The following is a 16067-nucleotide window of genomic DNA, read 5'->3' on the forward strand; positions in this document are numbered from 1 at the left end:
GATAATACTATTGTATCAGCTTATTATGAATTCTGAAAAGAAATCTTTTTCTTGATGCGGGAGTCCGGTTTGGATTGCTTTTTTACAGCGATGATACAATTATTAAAAAAAAAAACATTACTCATTAACTTAACAAATGAAAGCTGAAGTTGTTGACATCGTGATTTAACCTAACCGTAACCTGAGAGGTAATCGTGCTCAGCAACAGACTAACCAGTTATAACTAGATCGGATTGCTTGGCATTTCTCCCGCCAGCACAACATTCGGTCGCCCTAAAGCATAAGATCGAATGTCTGCGCCACAAATTGCTACTGAGCCTCGAAACAGTTTAGCGACCGGTACCCCAAATAGCTCCTACAGCTTACCTAACAGTTATAAGGTAAAGTTTGAGTTAACCGGTCCTAAGTTAACTAGTACTGAAATGTAACTTCTACTTTATCTCATTAACTAGATCAGAAATTGATATACGCAATAAACCCAGCACGATTTTCAGTTTAAGTAGTTATATTTATACAAATATAATAGCTTAAAAATAAAGCTAAACAGATAATTATAATCCCAGTTTTTATTTCCCCAAAAAGTTAATAAGTAAATTTAAAACGGTTCTTAAGGTAGCTGACTGAAAGGATTAAAAGTGGAGATTACTGGGAAAAATGAAATAAAATGCGTGCTTTTTATACGTAAACAAAATTTGAGTTCAATAAAATTAAGGACTGTTTAGATTATCTTTTGCAATAAGAAATGAAACAATTTCCAAATCGATCGACGTTATTATTTAATAAAACAAATATATAAAACAATGTGCATATAACAAAACTTAACGAAACAAGCAAGAAAAAATATCATAAATAAATTAAATTTATTTCTAAAAGTCTTAGTAGAATAATCTAAGTATAATACTTATATAATTTTTTTTTTTGTATTTAGTGTAATTAACGTTTGATTTATTTTGAATAGTTTTCAATCATCGAAATATTTTGTTAAAAACAATCACCACCACGATTTTTTAGAAAGAAATGCCGAATGTAAGAAAATAATTATTTTTAGCTACATAATTATATAGCCGGCCTCCATGGCGCGAATGGTAGCATCTCGTCCTTTCATCCTGAGGACCCGGGTTCGAATCCCGGTCAGGCATGGCATTTTCACACACGCTACAAATCATTCATTTCATCCTCTGAAATAATACCTAACGGTGGTACCGGAGGTTAAACAAAAAAAAAGCTACATAATACATACCATTCTTCTTTGTATGAGAATCCACTAATGAATGTTGCGGACCACAGTACGGTTCTCTTGGGAAACAATGGAGGTGGTTTTCCGTTGCCTTACTTTGAATTCCTGCGCGTTAACGTTGCTTTGACTAGTCTTCCTGTTACGCGTGAGGGATCTGTGGGTTTATTTACTGGCGGCCACTACTCGCCATATAACAGTGTTTTATTTAAATTATGGAATTTTATACGTGGACTGTCCATCCCCCTTGTTAAAACTGCACCACGTCTCAGTCGTTAACGCTTAGAATATCTGTAGTTCCAACCAATACCGTATTTGGCAGCACTTCCCGTATCCGCAACCCGGGAATGAGCACCGATATTCACAGCTAGGTTCTCAACCCTTAGAGTAGATTTACATGCCCTTACTCTGAATAAATGAATAAATATACCCAAAATATCTTAATAATTTTTTTAATTTTTTGATAAATATAAAACCATTTTATGTACCTTTAATTACTCTCCAGTCAGGAGAGAGTTAATTATTTAATTTTCGGCCGTATTTGAAAACTAATAAATACTCCTTTCTTATTTTTTCTTTATTTGGAAATTTTTTCCTTATATACAGAAAATCACAACTGTTTTTTTTTTCTTTACACAATGTTTAATTATTCCCTATTTGATGAATCTTATCAACTACTTAGCTTTACAAGATTTCCATAATTTTAATATTAAGATTGCTAAAAAAAAAACACAATATCAGTTTTTTTAGCAAAGTTTTGAGAAACTAATTTTTCATGAATACGAAATGAGATTTTTGCACGTTTATGTAATAAATTTTAACCTTACAACTTTATCCCAAAAGTTCAGCTTTTTATATCTTTACTCAAACGTGCGCACATGCTATCTGGTATAACATGCGCAGAGTGGATTGTAGTACTTCAAAAGTTTGCAATATTCTTGTTTTCTTTTATAATTTCTACTACCTTATCACTATTTTCAAACAAAAATTTGTTTGGAGCCTTGAAAATTAGCAGGCTTCCCTGTAAAGTACAGGTTAAATTTCTGGTGGAAATGAGAGTGAAACTTTCTTTTTAATAGAATTTTGAGATATACTGAATAGACAAAATAATAATCGGTGATGTAATCGGGTCGATTCATACCAAACCGTAATATCACGAAATTAAGGTTTTTCAGTTACCTTTAGTCAAAGTAAAAATTATAATAGGAGCCTATCTTACGCACCAATCATGCAGCCAAACTATAAATGATGAACTATTTTAATTTTTTTTTTATAATGAACTAACCACAAATAATTTAACAATGTTTTATTATAATTTAACAATGTTATTGTATTACAAACGTAGAAAACGTATTTTTAGATAACAAATTTTTCTGTTTTACGTCGGATATTATACAAATAATTGGAGGTATGGTTTTAATCAATTTGTCAGGTCAAAAACCATAAAAAAACCATCAAATTTACTCTTTAATTTGAGTAATTTCAGTATGGGTTATTTCATTTTTTTCTCAGGAATCAAGGACAAAATCTTTCGCTAACCGTAACTCCCTAACAGACCGTTTTAAGACCCATGTTTATATGAACCATTTTCATAATTTTCGCCAGATGAATGAGCTCAGAAAGCGCCGGTAACACTAAATCAATCAGCCTGTACAACCAAAACTGTCTGCATTATCATTTTCTTATTAGGCATTAAAGTATTTTACTCCTAGCTTATAGAAATTATTATAAATTACCGCGTAAGAATATATATTGAAATACTCTGGAAAGTATCAATAAACATACAAGTTTTTGTATGTTTGAAATGTGAAGATTTGTTAATGGATGCTTTATTGGAAAATATACTGTGTGATCATTTGAAAAACTACCACATTTATTACTCAACAGCTATCAGTTTCATCGTATTTCTGATTGGAGGAATTTGGTTAGCTAGCATTTCTCCCGCCACCACCCCATTCGGTCGCCCTAGAGCATAGACCAAATGTACTGTGCCAATAAACGGCTACTGTGCCTCGAAACAGATTTGCGACCTCGTTTCCTAATTGCTCCTAATGAGCTCCTATCATGCGTGAGCGGTTAAGCTGGGCGCCATACAGCACCCGCCTATGTGTCCCTACCGCTCACTTGTCACACTAAAACTAAATCGGGGAGGCGCACCCCTTGTTACAATTTAAAACTAAAAAAGTTATAAGTTAAAAAGACGGCAATTTAAGCCGCCACGCCTCGGTCGCTGTTTGCCAGCTAGTGTCTGTCCACCATTTAAGCGCTTGGAGCTTTATTGGCTGATGGCAGCCATTGTTTCCGGGAAGGTTTTCACCGACACGCTACAGGAATCAATAATTCCCCATTAAAATTAATTAAATTACCGATGACGGTTGAACATCGCAACCTCATCGAGGAACTCCCACACGGTCCGACAATGCGGCTCACGCCACATTGACTCGCCGTTTATGAGCGGCCAGTTTTCCCCCTGACCTCTAAGTTCCAGGGTGGCCCGGTCTCTGGCCCCCCCAAGAGCAGGGCAGTCGAACATTAGGTGTTCGTTCGACTGGACCTCCCCGCAGACGCACAACTCATCAGCCGCTAGGCGAAACCTGAACAGATATTGCATCAAATTCACGTGGTTGGTGAGCACTTGGGCACCCGCCGCCCTTAAAAATGAACCTGAGGCATACCATCCCCCCAGATCCTGTATAAATCTATACAAAGATCTTCCCTTAGGCGTGGTGTGCCATTCATGCTGCCATGCCTCCATCGCGAGGCCCCAAAGCCTCTTCCGCAGGCGGGAAATGGGCAACTGTTCGAAATTTAGACCCGGTGCATTGTGATCACCGTTCCGTTCCGGTTCTAGCCCGGCCCGAAACCGTATCCCAAATACCTCAGTTTCCCGACCTCTTCGCAACTTCCACATGGCTGCTCGAACTTTCACCACTAAATCGATTGGGAGAGCCTTTCCCAATACGGTAGTAGCCTCGTAGGAGGTTGTTTTAAAAACACCAGTGCATACAATTAAGGCTCTGCGCTGGGCACTCCTTAAATTTAGAAGCAGTGCTCTATTTCTATCCAACCTATGCGCCCAAACTGGCGCCGCGTATGCAATCATAGACTCGAAGACACCTCGGTACACTAAGTACATTTGGCGACCAGAAAGCCCGTAGTCTTTCCGAGCAATCCTTCTAAGTTTGTGCATCACAGAGACGGCGTCCGCCGCAACTTGTCTAATGTGGTTGCTAAAAAGCAACTTATCATCAAACAAAACACCTAGGTACTTATGAACCCTTACTCGGCTGATTACACAGCCTTTATACTTAATGTGGGGGTTTCGACTGCATGATAATTTGTCTGCGCCCTTTAGAAGCATAAACTTCGTCTTGGGCACAGAAATCTTTAAATTTTGCATGTCCATCCAGCCTTCGGCGGTTGACAAGGCCGCCTGCGCTCTACTTTCCAGCTGTGGTCGTGAATTTCCACGAACTAAAAGGAGACAGTCATCGGCGAAAGCCTGGGCCGTGACTCCTTCTGGGAATGTCAACCCCAGAAATCCATCGAACACCAGGTTCCACAGCAGGGGACCGAGAACGGAACCCTGCGGGCTTCCCCTGGTGACGGATTTTTCCACAACTAGGTGCGCATCTTTAAACAGGGCCGTACGGTTAGACAAATAGTCTCGTACCACGGCCTGTATGGCTTCGGGAACATCGCGGCGTTCCAAAGCATAGAGGACAGAACTCCAACACAGAGAAGGAAATGCTGCCTCTATATCAATAAAAATAGCCAAAACATATTTGCAGTCGGCGCTTTCCACCTCGGTAAGAGCATTTAAGATGCAATCCTCGGTGCCAACCCCTTTCATGAAGCCATATTGGCCTCGATTTAGAATACAGCTCATATCGATGCACTCCTCGAGCCGTTCCACAACCAGCCTTTCCAGCAACTTGCCGAGAACCGGCAAGAGAGGCTGATGGGTCGATAACTGCCGACCTCACCAGGATCCTTTCCAGGTTTCAGGATTACCCTCACCAAAGCCACCTTCCAGCAAGCCGGAAAGCAGCCCCAGTTTAGGCATCCCGTGAACAGTCTGCCCAGTGGCTCTCTTATGACAGGCAATAAATGATGGAAAATATCCGGGTCAAGTTGGTCAATCCCCGGTGCCTTCCCTAGTGCCATTCGAGAAACCACTCGGTCTATATCTTCGGGTTCCACGGTCCGAACGCCAGGGAATGGTGTTTCACCCGCCCTAACGCCGATTTCCGCTTCCCCCTCCGGAGCATCTGGAAACAGAGTATCCAGGAACGCCCGGTAAGTCGCCACAGATGTTAATGTGTGGTCACGACCACCTAACCCGCACCGGACACTGGACAACACGTGCAATGGCTTCGGTCGGTAACAAGCCTTCGCGAGCTGCCAGGGATCGCGCTGCAATTCCCGCATGGAGTCTTTCCAAAACTTGAGTTTGGCTTCCTTGATGGCGTGAACATATTCGTTACGGGCGCGCCGGAAGGCCCGCAGACGCTCAGCGCGCACGTCGTTGACAGTGATCCCCGTTAGGGGGCAACGCTGGTATCTTGCCCGAGCGGACCTCACTCTTGCGCGCAGCACACTAAGGTCAGAGGACCACCATTTCTTGCCGGGCCTCCGTCTGCCTTCCACAGACGACCCCCCGGAAAATGGGGTCATGACGGCTCCAGGCACGCTAAGATCAGCGGACTGGCTGCTTGTGACGGGTCCGTCCATTGGCCTAGGCCGCCGTAGGACCACGTCGCAACCAGTCTTGATGGCCCGGCCGATTAGCTCCGCCATCAATTCCACCTCCTCCCTCGACTCCATGCTCCACCGCAACCCCTGCAATGCAGCATCGCACACCCGCCTAAGCCTGTGTCGATCCAGGCCCCTTAGGTTGTAGCGACCTGGATTTGGTGCCCTTGGACCGCCTCCGTAAGCGATTTCATAGGTTATAAGCCTATGATCGCTCACACTGGCCTCGGGCCAGACAGTCCAACTACCTATCCTTCGAAGCAAACCACCCGTCACCAAGGTGACGTCTATATAACTCTCTCCCAGTTCGCTGGAGAAAGTTGGTGGTTGCTCCGCATCATTAATCAGGTAGAGGTTCCTGGCTTCTGCGAACTGTTCGAGACCAGCGCCTCTGGGGTCTGTGAGTGGTGAACCCCAGGCGGTAGATTTGGCGTTAGCATCCAGGGCAACCAGCACTCTGGTGCCCGGGAGACTGTCCAGAATCCCGCCCAACTTCGCCAGCAAGTCATCGATACTCCATCCAAGCTGGAAGTATCCCGACACGAGTACAACATCGAGCGTACCCCTCGTGATCCGCACGACGGTGAATTGCTCATCTGACCACTGGGGCATCCAGAACACACCCAAATCGTCAGAGCCAACCACAATCGCAGAGAGCGGCCGTCCCCCACGAGAATGAATAACTTTCACCCCGTGGAAGCCGACCACCCTATCCGCGACTGCGTACGGCTCCTGGACCAAGAGGACCTCAAGGTTGTACTCCTCAAGGAGCCTCATGGCCTCGGACGTGGCTGCCCGGGAATGATGCAGATTAATCTGCCCCAGGCGTATGCGTTCGAAGTGAAAGATGTCCCCAAGGGCTTCTGACCGTTCAAGCGTCGCCATAAGCTGTGTTGTTAACAGCTCGAGCCCGTGCTATATCGTACGCCTTACACAGCCGACCCCCTACCCTGTGTCCGGCATTGCTGCCTTTCACCTGGCAGCAGGCGGCGCACTTGGGTGGCGACGATTTGGCAGGGCAGTTGGTTGCCCTGTGCCCCGGAGCGGCACAGTGGCCACACATCTCCTTTTGCGCTCGGCAACGGAGAGCGGTGTGCCCAAATCCCTGACACTTAAAGCATCGGGCTACTTGAACATGGTCGACAACTCTACAGGCCGTCCACCCAAAAAACAATCTTCCACTGGCCACTAAAACCTGCCGGATCTTCGGCGAGGTCTCGAGTACCCAGTGACTCTTCAGGGATTCCTTTCTCCCCAGCTGCCTGATCACCTTAGTTTCCCTAAGGAAGTCCTCGACGGTCATATCCAACATTGGATTTTGACCGTGGATTGCTGTGAGGATTTCAGGCTCCTCTACCCGCGTTGCCCTTGGCATATCATAAACCAATATCTGAGGCCTCCGCTCGGCTAACAGCTGAGCCTTCAGCCCGTTCTTTACCAGAACTTCTGCCTCCAGCAGTTGTTTCGCCTGCCGCTCATTTACAACCTCCAGAACTACACCATGATCTCTGGTTTTCGTGACCCGGGAAATCTGGAACTTTTCCTTCCTCGGGTCCAGGATCTTCTTTAGGGTTAGCTCCGTCATTGCCGACGAAGCCCCCTGACCAGGTTTGATAGGGACCACCTTTACAGTGGCCCGCTTAATTTTGGCCGGCGCCTGTGCTGGCGGCGGCGGACCTACCCGCTTAGGCGCAGGCGCGGCTGTTACGGAGGCGAAGGAGACAGGCTTCTTTACCTTCTCCTCCACTCTCTTAATTGATTTGTGGAGCTCGCCCAAAGCCTCACCCGTTACCGGCTTGAAACTTCGGACTCCTTCCACAACCTGGTCCACCTTGCCGGATAGTCGACTGACGACTGAATCCAGCGCAAGGTTTGCACCCTGGAGGCCTTCACACTTCAACGCCAGCCCGGTCACCAACAACGTACATTCACTCAAATAAGAGTCGACTAAGTGGCGCAACTCCACCGCGACTCTAGATTCCTTTTTTGAGGAGATCTTGGCCCACTCAGCCCTCATCTCCTCAATCCGCCCCACACTTCCAGCCCCCGAGGCCTCCCGCCTTTCGACAGGCTTAACCTCCGGTGCCTTGGGCGCAGGAACGGATGTAGCGCCTCCGCTTACCTCCTTCCCAGACTTCGTAGGGCGCCGCACTTCTGACTTGGCGCCCCCCTCTTTGCCTGGTCCTCGCTGGACGGGCCCGGCTTTCGCCTTCACCGGACAGCTCGGAACCGCGGTTTCAGGCAGGATTTCCTGCAATGCCGCAGCACTCGGATGCTCCACTATCCGAGGGGCTTCCGTGACCTCCTTATCGGAGGACCGGGGCCTCGGCGGCGACCTGCCGAGTGACCTCCTCGGCAAGAAGGGGTCACCGGAGACCAGGTCCTTGGCCAAACCGACCAAGTCATCCATGCAACCTCCCCCGGATTGCTCCATCGCAGAATCTAGCAATACACCAACTGTGGTGCCAGACACTACAACCACAGTTTGTTTGAAACTATCACCTATCACAAGTCCTGGTGAGCGTCAAACCTCTTATACCCCGACGGACCGTCTGTTCGGCAGCCCAATCGAGGAGTCGAAGAATGAAACACTCCTACCACCGGCTAGGTTGGAGCGGAGAACCGCTTCTCGAACCTGCCAGAGGATCTGAAAAAATCCTGGCCTCACCAACTACGAAAACGGGGACACGTTGTATTCAAAGGAAACGTCCTTATTTGGCCGACAGCAGCACTCCTGCAACACACTACGCCGCCGCTCGGTTAAACTTCTCACAGCAACGTAGGTTGACTAACCGCTGCTGATCGTTGTCAACCCCGACGACGAGAACGTAGAACGCTGTACCTGCAGAATCAAATTGCAACCGGTTGCAGAACACAAGTTTTACAGCACGGGGCCAGAGGCCGAGAAGCTGATTGGAGGAATGTATACTATTCTCGGGGGGAATCATTTTAAAAATATTTTACTCCGCTACACCAACCTCAACTAAAAATTAAAAATATCAATGGTAGCATTTAATTACATTATTTGACAACCCGACAAAAATAATAAATTTTGGTGAAAAAAAATTAAAATTTTTTTTCCTTCGATCGGTAGGAGTGTAATAAAACCATTTGCGGTAGTACTTTTTTAATTTCAGTCAACAAAAATAATTATAAAATTGAGTGATATTACTTCTTAAACCATTTTAAATAATCACAATCTGCGGGTAAAACTGTGAAAATTATTTTTAAATTACCAACACAAAATTTCGCCCTTAAATGTTTTCTAGATTTTCAAGGGTTGACAACTTTTTTTTTAATGGAGACGATATAGCTTGTGACAAGTCATCGGATGGTCCTTAATACAGATAAATACAAAAAAATTATCAGGTTTTGAGAATAGTAGCATTATTAGGCTCTGGTAGAAATTTAAAAAAAACCGATCAAAATAAAATGTACAGGTTTAATCTAATGTTAAAAATCTCGTTAATACAAAACACCAATAATTTATAATTATTCTTTCTTGTATTTGAATTAACAAAAAAAGTGTGCAAATACACAGGTACAATGAATATCTTCATTCTAATTGTAAATGTATCCAGAAGTCTTTATGATAAAATAAATTTAAGAAGTTAGGTATAAAATAATACGTAATTGGTTTAAGTAACTTTAAAGTCAAAAAGCTATTCTTAAATTTATGTGCATACATTATTTTGTTCTGTTCTTTATAAGCCGATAGTCTTCTGTAATAAAATTTATTTAAAATTAAAAAAAAAAAAAAGTTTAATCTTTCTTATAATTAATTACCTTTTGTAATACTGCTCTTTTGTTTCAGTTAATTATTTTGTCAATATCGATTTTTCTTAAATTCTTTTATTTTCTTCTTTCATAAATTACCAACAAAATTTAAAGAAAGAAATTACAACTTTAGAAAAAACACTTTAAAAATAAATTACATTTTTTCAGTATAGGAAAAGAGATAATTTCATTAAAAGATATTCAACTTATGATCGTTCATAATTATTATTAAGATAGATACATATTTTTTTCCGGCCTCCGTGGCGCGTGTGGTAGCGTCTCGGGCTTTCATCCGGAGGTCCCGGGTTCGAACCCGGTCAGGCATAGCATTTTCACACACGCTATAAATCATTCATCTCGTCCTCTGAAGCAATACCTAACGGTGGACCCTAAGGTTAAATAAAGAAAAAAAGATACATATTTTTTAATATGTATTTTGACTGTATATTAACTTCAAATAGTTAATAAAATTTTTAATTGATTTATAACATGAATTTGGCTGGAATCTAATTATTAAGCAATTTGAAATTTATTACAAAATATAATGCGAACATTTAATTTGTAAAGCAAAAAAAGATAAGAATATGTGAATTATAAATATTTTTTATATTTTTGACATCATCGCCATATATATAAAATTTTTGAAAATTTTGTCGAATTCCGATGATGTAAATCAACATATAAGGCAAACACGTACGTATAAAATATATCTTTCAGAAATTTATACAATTTTTTTGTGTTGTAAGGACTAAGAACATATTTAAATGTCAACGCTGATTCGTATATCTATGAAACCGCAACATTAGAACTACAACTGAGAAAGTAAAAATGTGTTGCAATTCCTCTCAAAAGTTCTACTATAATTATAAATTTACACAAATTTTTGTATACCGATTACCTGGTTCGATAATCTTAAACTAGATAATTAACCCCATAATGTCGCAAAATCCAAACAAAAAAATAAAATAAAAAATGAAAAAAAAACCACGACCAAAAAACCTTTAAAAAAGTGAAATAATTAAATAACTGTATTTTTACCTTATAATTCTCTGTGACAATGCGATATTGTTTTTAAGACAATAAAATTTAATATTTTGATTAACCGTCGTGCATGACTACGATGATAACTAAAGCTTATCTATGCTTGGGTTGGATTTCAATTAACCACACATCTCAGAAACGGTCGACCTGAGACTGTACAATACTATACTTCACTTTCACTCATACATATCATCCTCTGAAGTAATACATGAAGATGACTCCCGGAGACTAAACAGGAAAAAAAAAGCTTATATATGTAGCTTACGGGTCACGCACGACGGTCAATCAAAATCTTAAATTTTATTCTCTTAAATCAACATCACAATATCAAAGAAGATTATAAGGTAAAAACACAGTTATTTAATTATTTTACGTTTTTTCATCTTGGGTTTTTTAAAAATTTTAATTTAATTTTTTATTTATTACTTTATAATGATTAGTAGGTCTGTACCCAACAGTGGGGCGTTTATAGGCTGACGATGATGAAAGTTTAATATACTTGACCGGTGAAAATTATTTAATAATCCACACAATAATGTAGTGGTATCTTTATCCCCGTCTATGAGCTAAATTTAACGGAGAGGGTGTTAGATGACATGATGATGATGATGATGATGGCAGTGATGTAACTAGTGAGGGAAAAAGCCCAAATCTATCTATCCCGCATTTATTGTAAGAATATTTTAATGCATTTATCATGGCCTGATCAAGATACGATTATCGAAAGAAATATATTCTGCTTCTTTATCAATTACGTGTGAAAGCATTTAAATTAAAAAAGAAAATATCACGGAGGAAACAACAGATATACGTATTTCAAGGTAATATAGCCGAGTAGTGATAGTGTATACAATAAACACCGATTGGTAAAATAAAAAAAAAGTAGGACATTGATTTTTTATTGTAATTCATATATCTTCGTAATTGATACTTGATCAGAAAATTTGATTTAGTTATCAAGTGAGCCACGATAATAACAAAAACAAAATGGCCGCCATATCGGTTGAGACCTATTTTCTGCAATAATTCTGTTATTGTTGTCGGACTTTTACGACTAAAGTGTCATTTTGTTAAAAAAAGATGCTTCTTAATTTTTATAATACCGCACAATATGATAAATCTAATAATTCCTGAGAAATTTAAGATTGAAAAATTGAAATGATCGTCATTTTGAAATTATCGACGAAGAGTATCGTTTTTTCTTAATAAAAAATGTTGGTTTAAAATAAAGTACAAAATTTTATTGCGTTATCTACAACCGTTCTTGAAAAATAATATTTTTCTTAAAAAACACGAAATATCGGACAGACAAAAAAATATGCGTTTTCGGACCTTTAATTGGACATCTAAAGTTCATTGGACATCTTTTCTTCAGTATGTTAAGTAGAATAACTTCCTGGAGTTTGGCATCACTTTTTAAGGACATCCGGTATAAAATGGAGCCAACACCAACAAAATTACATTGCACTGCTTATATCATGCTAACTTACAGAATTAAACCGCCCAAACCAAACTGAGAGATTTTCCGTAGATTTTATCTTTTTATCGCATCTCGAAATTTCAATAAAATCTCTGATGTCATGTAACAACTAAGAATAATAACAAAGCTTAAACCGGCATTAAAAAAAAATTAGGTACTCAAAGAGGATTACATCGAAAGTTTTTTTCATAAATAAACATATATGGAAGAATTAACAGTATTATAAGGATAAATAGATAATTAATTATCTATAAGTAAAGTAATTTTAAATAAGGTACGTATAATAAAGTCAATTACATTAAAATGAATAACTAAATAAATATTCAGAATTCCAAATCATCATACTCCACACCATGAATAATTTTACATCACAATTTTTTCTGCTTTTTTTCTATCTTTTTGAAAAGTGGTATATTATTACAAGCGCATTTTTATCATTATAAGTGTATTATTACACTGCGTAAACATTTCAATTTTTTCATAATTCTAATTTTCACATCTGTTAAGTTATGAAGAAGATATCCCATATGATTTCCTTGGAAGTATTTAGTTACGATCTAAAAGTTATAATATATCAAGATGTTAAGTAATTTTCATTATTATTATTACAATACTATATATATATATATATATATATATATATATTATTAAACATGTACCTATCCATATAGCTGTGTTAATTTTGCTTGTCTACATAAGGATGTTTTATTTTTTGTTTGCAAGAATCGTTATTAAGTTACAACGTAATTTTGTAAAAGAACAAAATAAAACTATTGTTATTACAATTTTATATTTATTATTATGATTTAATTCTGGGCTTTTTATTTTTATTTTTTTGTCATTTACAGTTTTGTTTCATATCTTGAGAAAGATTATCCGAGTTTTACGAAATTTTTTATGAGTAGCTGATAATTTAATTTTTTGTCTGTTTGTTTAACCTGCGGGACCACCGTTAGGTATTGCTTCACAGGGCGAGATGAATGATTTGTAGAGTGTGTGAAAATGCCATGCCTGACCGGGATTCGATCCGGGGACCTCCGGCATGAAACGCCGAGACGCTACCACTCGCGCCACGGAGGCCGGTATTTAATTTGGTTACAACGACTGGTGAAGGGGTGCCAAAGAACAATCATTATGGAGCCCACATCTCCTATAAATTACAATGTACAATTTTATTTTTGTGGGTTACAATGAGTTAAGTACAATTTACAATTTTTACAAAATTTTTTTTAAGAATCGAATAAATTTTTTCACAATTATTTGCTTGTTACTAGTAACAGTAGTAAAAAACAGTGATTAAGTAATTGTATGTAGACGGAGAACCGTCATAATTTCTCGAAATTGTTCTAACTCTACTCCAAGTTTTTAAAAGATTTATCCACCGATTTACTTAAAATAAAAATTAAAAAAAATCCCTTTCTGCACATCGGAAGGCGGACGTAGATTTTACCGGTGTTAGGTAGGGGATAAAAAAGATTTCCACCTTAAAGTTGAGAAAAACTTCAAATTTACTCAATACGACAATGGTTGCATGTGAAAAAAAGTTTCACATGTTTAGTATACGACAAGCCTCATCTTACAATTCCAGCAATATTTTGGTCATCCCTTGCCGTAAGGGTTGGTCAAATCAAAAATTGTTTCAGACAAAAGTTTTAGGTAACGTTTAGAGGACTGATGATCACTTCAACCCGATTCGATATTGTATGATATTTTTTGTCTTCAAAAAATATCATATCTCCCTTAATAGACCACCTTTTAACAGCCCATTTTTTCCACGCTCTGGGCCAATGGTTGGTGATATCAAAAAACTTTACTTAGATAAGTTTTAGGCCCTTATCCAAATAATAGTAGGAACTTTGAATAGCAATATTTTGTTTTTAGATAACCCCCCTCCCGTTAATACCCCCATCGTCCGATTTTGCCCATTAACGAACTTGACTGAGATTTTGGGTCGTTATATTTAATGTACAAATTTGAAAGTGATTGGCGGAAAATTACGGCAGTTATCGTGTCCACAAGAAAGTGAAATATATATATATTAACTTTTGAACTGACGGGTTTTGGGGTCTGAGGTATGTGAAACCTGAAGGATATGTCTAAATTTTCCGGAAGTCGAATCATGGAACCCATTACAATAAGAAGCTTTCTTATGAAATCTACCTTAAAAAGATTAACAGACCCACTATATTATTTTATAGCTGAATAATTAGGATGTTAATTTTTTAGAAATGAACAATATTTTCTGCGTGTCTGTTTAATGTGATCAAATTAAGTGTCCTCAAATAATGTCCATTAATATCATTTATATCGTAAATTATATTTATTCAGTTCATTTAATTAGAATCTTCAATATTTATATTTCTATAGAGGCGTGTGTATATGCATTCAATCCTTATCTGAACCATAAAATGCTTAATTAATTATGAACCAATATATATATATATATATTTTTTTTTTTTCAAAAAATATGTATGTAAATATGATGGGTGTTAATGTATATTCAAAAGAAAAAAAATAGGAAAATAAATATATGTCTGGTGCGAAAATGAATAAACAAAAAAAAAAAGAAAGATAAATTAATCTAAATAAAGTAAATATTGATTAGGGCTGCATTAAATAAGTACTATTAATATTTCCTTTACAGTTCAAAATTAAAATCGCTCACAAAAGTCATACTGCGGAAAATATCATTAAATAGTCTACGAAAACTGAAACCCTTTATGGACCGTCTCTATCAGGTTCTCTAAAAACTTTCTCTCATTCCCTTTAATTGAAGGTAAAAAGGACACTACCGTTTCAGTCCCTGAAGCGTAATTTATTCCAGAAAGCTTTTGATCTAACCATTCCAGCTACTATACCTTCACCTCATGTCTCTCTCCGCTTCGTACTCCTACCCGCATTCCGTATTTCCTCTTACTCTTTCCCTTTTGCCTCATTAACGCAACGGCTCACCCTATTTTCTTTTGTTAATATAATAATTTATTATGACGTCTAAATTATTACTAAAATATAAAAGAAAATTAATAAGAAACAATGTAATTTTTTTAAAATACATCTATTTTAATAAAAAAAAGTATTATAATAAACGACGTAAAATAACTTCTTTTCTATTGCTCTTAATGTGAACAGTTTGAAGCAATAGTGATATCCTCCCTATTTTGCGAGTCTTTTATTCTAAAAAAAAATTCTTCCGTTCTATATATTTAGGTTATTTTTATATATGTATATATATATAAAACATGTTTTGACTGATTCATAATCAACGCCGTTAGTGCTGTAGCGCAAAAACTATTGAAGATAAATTGATGAAAATTTGTATATATGTTCTTTCGGTGTAAATTATTTTGAATCCTCTAAGAGGATTTTTTTAAATTCTGAATTTAAAAGGTTAAAATGGAATCACAATGAAATTTACTATTTTTTAATTTCTCAGTAACAAATGAAGATATCAATTTAATTTTTGTTGTGTTTAATCTTCATGTAAATTCTAAAACCGGTTTTTAGGTATTCTGAAATTCCGAAAAGTTAAAAAAATTAAAATGGGTTTTTTAAATTTTTCTTGAAATCCGGCTATTTTTTTAATTTCTTGGTAAAAATAAATGAAGATATTAACTTTATTTTTAGGGTACGTAATCAGTAACATTGCTAAATGATTAATAAAGTTTAAATTTTTTTCAAAATTTTGAAGGAATTAATTCTGAGAAAATTGATGTAATAAACTCTATGAAAAACAATAAAAAAATCAATTTTTATTACTAAAAGCAAAACAGAAGAAAACTT

General features: G+C 38.2%; 1 protein-coding gene across 1 annotated transcript in view; it reads right to left on the minus strand.

The window, feature by feature from the left end:
• The window catches only part of LOC142330377 (uncharacterized), a 462402-nt gene that overhangs the window by 233048 nt on the left and 213287 nt on the right, over positions 1-16067 (minus strand). The gene's annotated exons all lie outside the window — the stretch shown is intronic.

Source organism: Lycorma delicatula, chromosome 9 (genome assembly GCF_047948215.1).
Source record: "Lycorma delicatula isolate Av1 chromosome 9, ASM4794821v1, whole genome shotgun sequence".
Lineage (NCBI taxonomy): Eukaryota > Metazoa > Arthropoda > Insecta > Hemiptera > Fulgoridae > Lycorma > Lycorma delicatula.